Source organism: Hemiscyllium ocellatum, unplaced genomic scaffold (assembly GCF_020745735.1).
Source record: "Hemiscyllium ocellatum isolate sHemOce1 unplaced genomic scaffold, sHemOce1.pat.X.cur. scaffold_810_pat_ctg1, whole genome shotgun sequence".
Taxonomy (NCBI): Eukaryota; Metazoa; Chordata; class Chondrichthyes; order Orectolobiformes; family Hemiscylliidae; genus Hemiscyllium; species Hemiscyllium ocellatum.
In genome coordinates this window covers 146,956-161,112 of record NW_026869247.1, presented here as the reverse complement: position 1 = coordinate 161,112, position 14,157 = coordinate 146,956, and the positions used below count along the sequence as shown (strand labels likewise).

At 43.9% G+C, this 14,157-nt stretch overlaps 1 long non-coding RNA gene across 4 annotated transcripts in view; it reads right to left on the bottom strand.

The window, feature by feature from the left end:
* Positions 1–10,663, bottom strand: part of LOC132814358 (uncharacterized) — a 39,186-nt gene extending 28,523 nt beyond the window's left edge. For 2 of the 4 annotated variants that reach the window (XR_009644412.1, XR_009644413.1), the window contains exons 1-2: positions 10,534–10,663; positions 4,237–4,448 (exon numbers count right to left, since the gene is read on the bottom strand). This is a non-coding gene — a long non-coding RNA (uncharacterized LOC132814358). Of the gene's footprint in view, positions 1–182; positions 372–4,236; positions 4,449–10,533 lie in introns of all 4 variants that reach the window. The other 2 variants (XR_009644414.1, XR_009644415.1) reach the window with 2 other exon arrangements.
* Positions 10,664–14,157: the final 3,494 nt, after the last annotated feature.

Sequence of the window (14,157 nt, the reverse complement as noted above, 5' to 3'; positions counted from 1 at the left end):
CTCCTGACTAATGCACCTAACCTACACATCCCTGAGCGTTATGGGAAATTTAGCTTGGCCAATTCAACTAACCTGCAGATCTTTGTACTGCAGGAGATAGGGGTTAAAGAGTAAATAATAGACAGGGACAGAACCCAGAGAGAGACCGGAACATTTGGAAAGACAAAGGAGTGGAATATGACCTGGCTGGGGAGGGTGCATAGCTGTTAATGGAGGGGACGGGAACCTGTGTCTGGCAGCATCTCAGTGGAGGTGGCGGAAATGGCGACTGATGATCTACGTTCTGCTGCAAAAACACAGCCCGAGCTTCCAGCTGCCTGTCACTATAACACACGAGCCTGTGTGGAATGAACTTCCAGAGAAAGTGGTAGCTGTGAATACAATTACAATATTTAAAAGACATTCAGATACGTACATAAATAGGAAATATTTGGATGGATGTGGACTAAGCGGAGGCAGATACAATTAGTTCAGTTTGGAATTATGTTTGGCATGGACTGGTTGGATCACAGGGCCTGTTTCCTTGCTGTATAACATTATGACTAATCCTCACTAACTCTAAATTCCGATTTCACAAATCTCCCGATCACTATCACCTCATCCAGCTTCACAACTCTTCCTTATTTATATAATTCCTCACCAGCCACAGAACGCTCCCTAATTCATGTCCTCCAGTTTCTCAAATCTCTGCGATAGGTGCCTTTCTTTAGTTCCAGCCTTGAGGATGCCCTCATTCACTCAGATTGGTTGGAGGACAAACTGGTATGATCTGGTCCTCCAGTACTGCCCTCTGCCCCCTATTGGGCTGTGCTGACATCAAGCATTCAGGGCCCATTGTGAGGGGAGTGGTGGGATCCTCCCTCTCTCTGCCCTCGAATGAGCTTCAACATTCACAGTCAATGGGCAGTGTCACAGAGCACAGGGGCTGGGGGCTATTCAGCCCATTTGGGCTGTACTCTCTCCCTCTGGAGATGCTGCAAATCTGTTCCAATTCCCTTCCCATTTGCCCATAGCCCCCCAAATCTTCCCTTAAAAAGTAAAATTCCAAATCTGTTTATGAATAACTGCTGAGTGTGGGTCCAGCTGCCATTCAGACTGTTCCAGATGCTCAGAACTTACTGAATAAAATAATGTTCACATATTATTTACCAATTACCTGAAAATAGTCACTAAAATTGTGACATTGTTAACAATTCCCCTCTCTCTGCAAATTAAAATATCCCAGAAACAAATCTGCACTTGGTCAAGATCACTGCTTAACCTTCTCAGATCCAAGGACAATTATCTGTGCTTCTGCTAGCTCTCCACAAAAGAGGAACAAAGTGTCATAGAGATGTACAGCACAGAAACAGATCTTTGGTCCAATTTGTCCATGCCAACTAGGAATCCTCAGCAAATGAAGCCCCATTTGCCAGCTATTGGTCCGTAGCACTGGAAACCCTTCCTATTCATGTACCCAATCGGATGCCTTTCAAATGTTGTAATTGTATCAGCCTCCACTACATCATCTGGCAGCTCAGTCCACACACACACCACACACAGCTTGAAAACTTTGCCCCTTAGATCCGTTTTAAATCTTTGCCCTCTCAACTTAAGCCCATGCGATTTTGTTTTGAACCCACCTAACCTGGGGGGAAAAGACCCTGGCTGTTCACCTATACATGTCCCTCATGATTTTATAAATCTCCATGAAGTCACCTTTCAGTCTTTGATTCTCCAGGGAAATTAACCCTGGCCTATTCAGCCTCTCCCTGTAGCCCAAATCCTCCAACCCTAGCAAAGTCTTTGTAAATCTTGTCTGAACTCTTGCAAGATTCACAACATCCTTTCCAGAATAGGGAATTTTGAAGTTAAAACATAATTCCTGAAATGGCTTCATCAATGTCCTGTCCAGCCACTATTTGACGTCCCAGCTTCTGTCCTCAAAGCATTGACCAATAAATATAAATATACGAAACACTACCTTCACTACCCTGCCTACCTGCATCTCTACTTTCAAGGAACAATGAACCTGCATTCCATGGTCTCTCTGTTCAGCAACATTCCCAAGGACTTTACCATTAAGTGTATAAGTCCTGCTCTGATTTGCCTTTCCAAAATCTAACAGCTTACATTTGTCTAAATTGAACCCAGTCTGCCATTCCTCGCCCCAAAGGCCCATCTGGTCAAGATCCTGTTGCATTCTGAACTAATTTTCTTCATTGTCCACTACACCTCCAATATTGGTGTCTTCTGTAAACCCAATATCCATTTCTGCAGCACACTGCTGCTCACAGGCCTCCAGTCCACAAAGCAACCCTCTTTCACCACCCTCTGCCTCCTACCTTCAAGCCAGTTTTTTTATCCAAATGGCTAGTTCTCCCAACATTCCATGTTATCTAACCTTGCTAACTAGTCTGCTTTGGGGAACATCATTCAGTGTCCATATAGACAAAGTCCACAGTCTGCCTTCATCAATCATCTTTGTCACGTCTTCAAAAAAAAACTCAATCAAGTTAGACAGAAAAAACTTCCCACACACAAAGCCACGTTAACTATCCCTAATCATTCCTCGTCTTTTCAAATATATGTAAATCCTGTCCCTCAGAATCCATTCCAACAACTTGTCTGCCACAGACTTCAGGCTCACTGTTCTCTTGTTCCCTGGCCTTTCCTTACCACCTTTTTAAATAATGGCACAGGTCTTCCAGCACCTCACCTGTCACCAATGACAATATAAATATCTCAGGGAGGGGCACTGCCATCACTTTCCTAGCTTTCCACAAATGTCTGGGATACACCTTAACAGGTCCCAGAGATTTATCCACCTTGCTACGATTTAAGACATCCAGTACTACCTCCTCTGTAATATGGCCAGGAGCCAGGCAGCAGTGGACAATTCATTTACAGAAAGGTCTGTGAATGTAATAGTAAAATACTAAACAGAGCAAAAATACACTCAGAGACTGAGGAAGCTAGATAATGAACAAGTGGACATCAAGGAGCTCAGAGGCGAATCAGAGCAGTGTTCACTTTTATGATCCCACAGTCAGAGATGTCTAGCACCAAAATAGACTCTTCAGTCCAACCAGCCTATGCCAACCAGATATTCGAACCTAATTCATTACCATTTGCCAGCACTTGGCCGACATCCCTCTGAACCCTTCCTATTCAAGTGCCTTTGAAATGTTACAATTTTTGTTGCCCTTTAGGCTCCTGTTGAATTTTCCCCTCATACCGTAAACCTATATCCTCTAGTTCTGGGCTTCACCACCCCAGGGTAAACACCTTCTCTATTTACGCTATCCATGCCCCTCACGATTATATAAATCTCTTCAAAATTACACCTCAGCCTATGACACTCCAAGGAAAAATGGCCCCAGCCTATAATGTCTCTCCCTGCAACTCAAATCCTCCAACCCTGGCAACATCCTTGAAAATCAATTCTCAAACCTTTCAAGTTTCAGTGCCTCCTTCTGATAAGAGGGAGACCAGAATTGCACACAATATTCCAATAGTGGCCTAACCAATGTCCTGTCAGCTCCCTTAGTCAGCGCTCTGACTAATAAAGGGAAGCATACCCAATGCCGCCTTCACTATCCTGTGACTCTACTTTCAAGGAACTGTAAACCTGCATTCCAAAGTCTCTTTGTTCAGCAAGACTCTCCAAGACCTTACAATCCAGTGTGAGAGTCCTGCTCGGATTTGCTTTTCTAAAATGCAGCACCTCACATTTATCTAAATTAAACCCTATCTGCCACTCCGCAGCCCATTGGCCCATCTGATCAATATCCCATTGTATTCTGAGACAACCTTTATCACTGACCACAATACCAACAATCTTGGTGTCACCTGCAAACTTACTAACTGTATCGCCTCTATTCAAATCCAAATCATTTAAATGAATGACGGAACAATTCCACAGAAAAACAAAAATCCATTTCCCTGGGTGTGAATGTGCTCTGTGTAAATCCTGCCCTATGACTCTCTATCAGGGAGAGCTGCACATACTCCCCTCTGAACTTTGCCCCCTACAAAGATGGCGGCTGCACGTGTCCAGTGAATCGTTGCCCCGAATAAAGATGGCGGCACTGACTCGAGTCAATCGCGAAATGAGGCATTTTCCGGTTTACTGCAAAAACGAGACTGTAAGTTTCAAATTAGTATTTTCCGATGTGCACCAAATGTTTGTAAAACCTCTCAGCCCAGACCAACACCATTTCCCTCCCGCTTCCTGCTGTTTATTTCTTTCCTTACCGACAGCTCTCCACCCGCACAGCCGCGCTGTCCGCGAGGACGATCACGTGGTATAATCAGGTCCCGCCTCTCATTCACTGATTGGTCGGAGGGCCAACCGCCCCGCAGGTCCTCCAGCCCCGCCCCTGTCCTTCCATTGGTCCGCCGCTGACATCAATTATCCTGGTACCGTTGTTGGGTGGAGCATGCGCACTGCTTCGTGGCTTTTGTTGCTGTTCATAAGGTTCAACAGTGAGGGACAAAGTTAAAAACACACAACCACCTGATGAAGCAGCAGCAGCGCTAGTGCTTCCAAATAAACCTGTTGTTCTGTGAATTTTAATTTTGTCCATCCCAATCCAACACCAGCACCTCCAAGTCACGAGTGAGGGAGGAATGTATAACATAAGAACTAGGTACAGGAGAAGGCAATCCTGCCCTTTGAGTTTGCTCTGCCATTCAATACGATCATGGCTGATCATTTCGTGGACGCAGAACCATTTACCCAAGTTCTCACCGTATTCTTTAATTAATTATTTCTTTTTTGAAAAAAGCTACCTTAGCTTTAAAAACGTTTACTGAACTAGCAGCAACTACTTCCCTGGGCAATGAATTCCAGTGAGGTTAAGAAGTTCCTTCTCAATTCAGTCCTAAATTTGCTGCCTCTAATCTTGAGTCGATGCCCTCTTGTCCTAGATTCACCTGCCAGTGGAAACATCCTCCCTACTTCTATTTTATCCATTTCATTCATTATTTTATATGTTTCCATTCTTCTGAATTCCAATGAGTATAATCCCAATCTACTCAGTTTCTGTTAAACCAACCCCCTCAACTCTGAAATCAACCTTGTTAACCTCCTCTACACCCACTCTAGTACCAGTCCATCCTTCCTCAACGAAGGAGATAAAAACTACATGGAGTACTCCAGGTGTGGTCTCACCAGCACCCAATACAGCTGGAACATAACTTCTGCTTTTAAACACAATCCCTTCAGCAAAGAAGGACAAAATTGCATTTGCTTTCTGAATTGATTGTTATACCTGGTGACCAACCTTCATGCAGAAGGATACTCAGGTACCTCTGCTTAGCAAATAATGCAACTTTTTAAAATTCAAGTAATAATCTGTTTTTAATTTACTCCAACCAAACAGTATGACATTATATTTATGAACATTATATTCCATATGACCGACCATTGCCCACTCAATCAATGTATCTATGTTCCTCTGCAAAGTTTCACAGTCCTCCACACACTTTGTCCTGCTACTCATCTTAGTGTCATATGCAAACTTTGACACCCTACATGTGGTCCCCAACTCCAAATCATCTGTATCAATTCTAAAGATTCGCAGTCCCAACACTGATCCCTGAGGCACACCACTAGTCACTGATTGCCAGCCAGGATAATATGCATTTATCCCCAGACTTTGCTTCCTGTTAGTCAACCAATCTTCTATCCATGCTAATACTATACCCCTAATGCCATGCCCCCTTATATTATGCAACATTCTCTTGAACAGCACCTTGTTGAAGGTCTTTTGGAAATCCAGGTACACAGTATCCACTGGTTTCCCGTTGTCCACCTTGCTCGAAATGTCTTCATAGAATTCCAAAAGATTTGTTAAGCATGACCAATGGGATAATTTCTATCGAGTCCCTGCTATTTCTTCCTTGATAATAGATCAAAACATCTTTCCCACTACAGAGAAGAAGCTATCTAGGGTATAATTACCCATCTTTTGTCCACCTCCTATTAAAAATAGTGGTGTCACTTTTGCTGCTTTCCAATCTGCTGGGACTGCCACAAAGTCCAGTGAATTTTGGAAAATTACTGTCAGTGCATTTGCTATTTCTCCTGGGATACATTCTGTCACGGCCAAGAGAATTTTCTATTATTAGCTCAATTACCTCCAACAGTCCAAAACTAGCTGTTCTGTAATAATTATAGGTTCCAAATCCTCACCTACCTTTGTCTCTTTGTTATTTACTGGAAAGATATTATGTCTTCCACTGTGACATCCCATAACTAAATGCTCCTTCTCTTTTTCCGAAGGACCAACATTTACTTTAGCCACTCTTTTCTCATTATGTATGTTTATAGAAACGTTTGCTATCTGTCTTTGTAGTCTGTGCTAGTTTATTTTTCTCATGTTCTATCTTATATTTCTTTGTAGCTCTTCTGTGGCTTTCTGTTGACCTTTAAAGTTTTCCCAGTTCTAGTTTCATGCTGGTTTTGGCCACTTTGTATGCCTTTCAATTTGATCACTTTCCTTAGATACCCATCGCAGAGAACACCTTTTCTTACAGTCCTTCTCTGGAATATACCTTTGCTGAGGACTTTGTAAAATGTCTTTGAAAATCCTCCACTGCTCATCAACTGTCCCACCATAAAATCTTTGTTTCCAGTCTACATTATCCAGGTTCTCCCTCATTCTATTGTAGTTCCCCATGTCCAAGCACAGGACCCAGGTATTAGATTTTATCTTCACACTCTCCATATGTATTAAATTCAACTATACAGTGATCACTTCTTCCGAGAGGATTCCTAACTCTGAGATCACTAATTATTCCTGTCTCATTGCAGAGGGCCAGATCTTGGATAGCTTGCTCCGTTGTAGATCCATTTCATACTCTTCAAGTAAAATATCACAGATAAATTTAATGAACTCCTCAAAGCTATCCTGACTGAGCTGGTTTGACCAATTTACATGTAGATTAAAATCACCCATGATAATAACCGTACCATTTTTACAGGCATTAGTTATTTCTTTGTTTATTGCCCATCCCAATGTGATGTTATTATTTGGTGGCCTGCACACTACACCTATCAGTGACTATCTTGGTAGAATTTTGAATGCATCATTCCTGTTTCTCCTAATGTACGGCAAAAACAACAACTACTTGCATTGTATGGAATCTTTCACAATGGCAAATCTCCTAAGGTGCTTCATGGATGATCAAAACATTGATTAAAGAGAATGATTAAAAAAAAATCTTAAAGGAGGATAGAAAAGATTAGGGAGGCTATTTGACAGATTGCTGCTCTTGACAGCTCCAATTGGAGTGATGCAGGTGGGGTGGGTTGGAAAGGGAACATGCAAAGGGGAAATGGAGGAGTGCAGGCAGTGTATAAGGTCTTAAGGACAGAGGAGGTTCCAGACTGAGTCTGTCTGTCATAGAGAGTATGGCTGCCTCATGGAGTTTGAATCACTGCAATGGGTTCATGCAAGTCATATTAGTCGAGGATAGTATAACGGTGGCTGAGAGTACTTTTGATGAGGACTCGCCTCCTGAGGTAGTGTGGGCTGAGGTTAGAATCAGGAGAGGAGAGGACACACTGCTTGGAGTTTTTTTATAGGCCTCCACAGAGTTCCAGGGAAGTGGAAGAGAGGATTAGCAAAATTATTCTGGGTAAGAGCAAAAGTACCAGGGTGGGCATTATGGGGGACTTCAGCTTCCCCAACATTGACTGGGAATGCTATAACTCGCGTACGTTGGATGATCAATTTTTGTCCAGTGTGTACAGGAGGGTTTCCTGACACAGTATGTCGAAGGGCCAACAACAGGGGAGGCCATATTGGATCTGGTGCTTGGTAATGAACCAGACCAGATGTTTGATTTAGTTTTAGGTGAGCACTTTGGAGCGAGTGACCACAATTCAGATACGTTTAGTTTAGCGATGGAAAGGGACAGGTGCATGCCACAGGCAAGAGTTATCAATGGGGCAAGGACAATTATAATGCGATTAGGCAGGAATTAGGATGCATAGAATGTGGTAGCAAAATGCAGGGGATGCAGACAATGAAAATGTGGAGCTGGTTTAAGGAACAGATATTGCATGTCCTTGACAGGTATGTCTCTGTCAGGCAGGGAGGAAGTGATAAGATAAGGGAACCGTGGTTTACTACAGAAATTGCATCTCTTGTGAAGAAGAAGAAGGAGGCTTATGTGTTGATGAGGCAAGATGATTCAGATGAGGAGATGGAGAGTTACAGATCAGCTAGGAAGGATTTAAAGAGAGAGTTATGAAGAGCAAAGAGAGGACACGAGCAGTCTTTAGCAAATAGAATAAAGTAGAACCCTAAAGCTTTCTATAGGTATGTGAGGAATAAAATGATGATTAGGGTAGGAATCGGTCCAATCAAAGACAGAAGTGGGAAGTTGAGTGTGTACCCTGTGGAGATTGGAGAGGTGCTAACGAACATTTCTCATTGGTTTTCACTCAGGAAAAGGAGACTATTGTAGAGGAGAAGAATGTGGTACGATATTTAAGACTAGAAAGGATCGAGATTAGTTAGAAACAGGTGTTATCAATCCTAGGAGGAGTGAAAGTAGACAAGTCCCCTAGGCCGGATGGGACTTATTCGAGGATTCACTGGGAAGATAGATCAGAGAATTTGGCTTTGATATTTGAGTCGTCATTGTCTACAGATTTGGTACCAGAGGACTGGAGAATTCCAAATGTTGTGCCTTTGTTCAAGAAGGGCAGTAGAGATTACTCAGATAATTATACACCAGTGAGTCTGACTTCTGTTGTAGGAAGGGTTTTGGAAAGGATTATAAGAGATAAGATTTATAATCATCTTGCAAACAACAATTTAGTTTCAGATAATCAACATGGTTTCATCAAGGGCAGTTCGTGTCTTGTGAACCTCAGAGTTTTTTGAGAAGGTGACCAAGCATGTAGATGAGGGTAGGGCAATTGACGTGGTATACATGGACTTCAGTAAAGTCTTTGATAAGGTTCCACATGGTAGGCTGTTGGAGAAAATGCAGAGGCATGGAATTGAGGGTGATTTAGCAGTTTGGATTAGAAACTGGCTTTCTAAAGGAAGACAGCGAGTGGTGGTTGATGGAAAATATTCAACCTGGAGTCCAGTTACTAGTGGTGTGCCATAAAGATCTGTTTTGGGACCACAGCTGTTTGTCATTTTTTAGAAATGACTTAGACGCAGGTATAGGTGGATGGATTAGTAAATTTGCTGATGACACTAAAGTCGGTGGAGTAGTGGACAGTGCAGAAGAGTGTTACAGGTTGCAGGGGGAAATGGAAAAACTGCACACTTGGGCTGAGAGGTGGCAAATGGAGTTCAATGCAGCTAAATATGAGGTGATGCACTTTGAGAAGAATAACCGGAAGGCAGAGTACTGGGTCAATGGAAATATTCTTTGTAGTGTGGATGTGCAGAGGGATGTTGGAGTCCATGTACATGGATCTCTGAAAGTTGCCACCCAGGTGGATAGTACTGTTGAGACGGCATACGGTGTGTTAAGTTTTATTCATAGAGTAATTGAGTTCCAGAGCCGCAATATCATGCTGCAAATATACAAAATGCTGGTGCGGCCATACTTGGAATATTGTGTGCAGTTCTGGTGCCCATATTTTGGGAAGGACGTGGAGGATTTGGAAAAGGTGTAGAGGAGATTAACCAGGATGTTGTCTAGTCTGGAGGGAAGGTCTTATGAGGAAAGGCTGAGAGACTTGAACCTATTCTCCTTGGCAAGAAGAAGGCTAAGAGGGGATTTGATAGAGACATACAAGATGATCAGAGGCTTAGATAGGGTAGACAGTGGAAGTCTTTTTCTAGGATGATTATGTCAGTGTGCACGAGGGGGCATAAGAGCAAATGAGGAGTGATAGATTTAAGACAGATGTCAGAGGCAGGTTCTTTACTCAGAGAGTGGTAAGGGTGTGGAATGTACTACCTGCTAATGTAGACAACTCAGCCACATCAGGAAGATTTAAACAATCCTTAGATAAGCACATGGGTGATTTTAGAATAGTATACGGGCACGAGCTGAGAACAGTTCACAGGTTGGCACAACATCAAGGACCGAAGGGCCTGTTCTGCGCTGTATTGTCCTATGACTATTGTGCTACAAGAGATTTCTGCTGTCCTAAACAGAGTGACGGATCTTGTATTGTGGGCTTACGAAATGTCACTGTTCTCTACCAAACATGTACAAGGTAGAGCTAGGGCAATAATAAGATGCTGCAACAGGAGGGGAACAGGTAACTGCATACAAAACCCTGCTCCTTCTCATCTATTTTCACCTCCAAAACTGAGGGTGTTGCAGAAAAGCACCTCCATATCCCACCACAACACTTTACCCCACGATCGTGGTATCTGGCTGTGCACTAAGGAGTGGAACAGTCTGTACTGGGACCCACTGGGGTCCTGAGACACTTGGTAAAGATTAAAATCATCTCGCATTGAGAGCCCCACGACATTGTATGCATTTTCTATTGTTTTTAATCTGTTCCTGACTTCCCTTGTTTTTCCCTATGAACCTGTTCAAAGTTGTTATTACACACACCTGCACCAGCTGCGAATTGAACTCAGGTCTCTCCGTCCAAGATTCGGGATATTTTCACCACAACACAAGGCATCAGTTCTCACTTCCCTTGTTCTTCAGCCTGCTGAGTTCCGCCTGAATCAACTCTGCAATTGGGAGGAAGGGGCGGAACTGAAGGACCGAACAGAGGCCCGTCCGCCAACCAGAGTGAGTGAGGGGCGGGGCCAATGCATTCTCGGGGAATAATTAGTAAGAAAGCAACCTGTTTTGCACGATTGTGATCATTCTCACTCCATAGTGGGGCATTAAACCTCTCTCATAAATCAATGTGAGATTTTAAGAAGTAGTTGAAATGTAAATCTGATAACGGACATATTTCCAATCGATTCACACAACTAGAGTAAGAAACTTATTTTCACACTCCCAGAACAATTGATAATTTACAAACCTGGCCAGTATGGTTAAGTTAGACCAAACAATCTGTTTGCATGCTAGACATTTCTATGTCTCTATCTCGACAATAAATTTGTTAATGATGTCTATTTCACCCATGATTCTGTGCAGATATGAATATTCTCTATAAACACCGCTAAGCTCAGACGCACGCGCAGTTTGGTTCCTATGTAGCGCATGCGCAGTGTCACATTGATCAGGACAGGAAGAGAGAGACATGGAGCTGCTTCCTCCGGCAGCGGCTGCGATCGGCTTCAGAGAGCGGCGCTCCGAGCCGGGGTGTGGGAGCCTCGCTGGGAGAAAGGAGCGGAGAGAATTCACAAGTGCGGGATACAGGTTAAAAAAAAACAAAAAAGCCCCTCCAGGCCCGGGGAAGGAGGTGGCGGTCTCTGATCGGGGAAGCGGCTCAGGGTCACGGCCGCCATTTGTTTGAGGGAAGAGGGAGCGCTCTGGGCCGCCATGTTGAGAAGGTCATGGTGCAGGAGGGCGGGGCTATCGGGGTCTGTAGACCAATCAGAGGAAAGGGAAGCCCCATTGTTCCTGATGAATTCCATGAACACAGCGTCACTGGGCGGTCCCGCAGGAATCTCCTCTCTCAGTCCCTGCTGTGATGTTTCACCCCAATCACAACCAGCAGCTCTCCTCCTCTCTCAGCTCCCCTTCTGTCCTTCCTGCAGCATCTGTCCCCTGGGGCATTGAGCTGCCTGTCCTGTCCCTCCCTCAGCTGTTGTTCTGTAATCCCTGTGATATCCCAGTCCCATCTTAGATTACTTCACCAAAGACAGGGATGTATCCGATGGATTTCTCTTAACATCACCAATTGTTTAATACTCACTTACCTGTTTTTAATTATATCTTTTTTGAAGTATTTAATTCACATTCAATCATTTGCAAGGGGGCGATTTGAACCCGTGTCCATAGAGCATTTGTTGAGTTTCTGGATAAATTGCCTCACATAATGCCACTAGGCCATCACTTCACCTTCTCACAGGTTGCACATCCCAGTGCAACATGAATCGAAACCCTATCTTTTTGCACAATTGTTTGATCCTGAACCCTGGTGATATGACTCAGTATCCCTCCATGTGGGTCCCTCACCGTGTGGGTCTAATTGCTGCCTCTATCAACGTCTCTTACTCTTGCAGCTACTCCAGATCCTGAGCCAACAGAAGTTTCCACTCCAGAGAGATGAGGCAGTACAGGCCCGGAATGGAGACTGGGATTTTGCAGATCTCTGTGGGCTCAGTGCCATTCTACATGTGTAAGCCTCACAAGTATCAGTCTAATTTCCCATTCTGCCTATTTGTGTGTCTTCTACAGATACTCAGGGAGTTCGTGACTCAAGAGACTTGCCAACTGCTGGTTGGGAAGATGATTGGTCAGCCAGAGAAACAAAGGTCAGGGAGGTTGGGAGCCTTCAATAAATCCTGCCGCCAGGTAAGATCACTCACAGTGCACAGAGCAGAGAGCAGTGAGAGGGCTCCAAACATCAGCTAACAGGACATGACATAGACATAGTGCTGGAGGGGGTGCACAGTACAGACACACCTCAGGCTCAATCACCACCCCTACTTTATGTTTTATTGTACTGATACAGCATCTGGTGTTCCCAGTTTTCAATCCAGGCATATGCTGTCTTGGTGAGCACCAGGATAACAGAGGGGAATGCAGGCCTTCAACGAGAGGGTGGTAATGCTGCCTGGGATCTTTCTGTTCCCTAATCCCTCTCCAACACTGTATCTATGTCTCGTTTTGTGGATCAGTCTCTTCAATCATTCTAACACTTATAACATTCCTATCTCTGTCATGTCCTCTCCTCTCACCAATTTCTTGACATATTTGAAACGTCCAGTCCAGATCCCATCCACATCGCTGTAACTTGCGTCAGTCTCTACAACTTGCCTTGTCTCGATAGGCTCCTCCTCCAACAACTGAAGACATTGGGTCTGTTTCTGTGCTGCATGATTCTTTGTTCGAGGTTTCCTAAATGGAATGAGTTGGCCCATTTCCCTTCAAACCTTCTCCTCTCCATGTACCTGCCCAAGTGTCTTTTCCATGTTATAATTGTAATTATTTTTACCATTTCCTCTGGCAGTCCATTCCATCTATGCACCATCCTCTGTGGAAAATGTTGCCTCTCAGCTCCCTCTTTAAATTCTTGCTCTCTCACATCACGTTTATGCCTCTAGCTTTGGACTCACCTACCCTTGGCAATTCACGTTAGTTCGGCCCTACATTGTTTCATAAACCTTCATAAGGTCAACCTGTGGCCTTATTGATGACAGTGTTACTAATATCTCCAACTCACGTACTCAATGCGCTGGCCAATGAAGGTAAGTGTGCCAAATGCTGCTTTCCCCACCCTGTCCCCCTGTGATGCCACTTCCAAGAAATAATGTAACTGCACCCCTTGGGCTCTCTCTGTTCGACAACACTGTCTAGGGCCCGAACATTAACTGTGTTAGTCCTCCCTGGTTTGTCTGAACTAAATCCAACACCTGAATTAAACTCCATCTTGCATTCCTTGGCCCACTGGTCCAGTTGATTAACATCCCCTTCGATATCTATATCCCCTGCCCACTCTTCCACTAATCTTGGTATCCAGAGACTCCTATATTTTCACTCAAATTGTGTATGTAAATGGTGCACAACAGTGATTCCAGCACCAATCTTTCCAGCACACTACTGGTCAGAGGCCTCCAGTCTGAACAACAACCCTCTGTCTCCCACTGTCATCCCATTTTGTATCCAGTTGGCTAGCTCTCCCTGATCCCTTGTGACCTACCCTTACAAACCAAGATATTATCCTACACCCTGACCAAGGGTTTGCTGAAGCCAGAAATGACGTCTGTTGCTCTGCCGTGATCTATCTTTTTGGTCACATCTTGAACAAACTCAAGTCAAGTTTGTGAGACATGTTTTGCCAAGCACAAAGCCATGCTGGCTGTTCGTAATCAGTCCATATCTTTCCAAATGCATGTAATTCCTACCTCTCAGAATGACCTCCAACAACTGACCCATCCTGATGTCTGGTCATCAGTCTGTAGTTCCCTGGCTTCCTCTTGCAGCCTTTCTTACTTAATGACACAACATTATAATCATAGTCAGAGAGTCATACCGCATTGTTTGGTTAATGCTAACCATACTCTAAAACTGATCTTGTCCTACCTGCCTGTTCCTTGATCATATCCC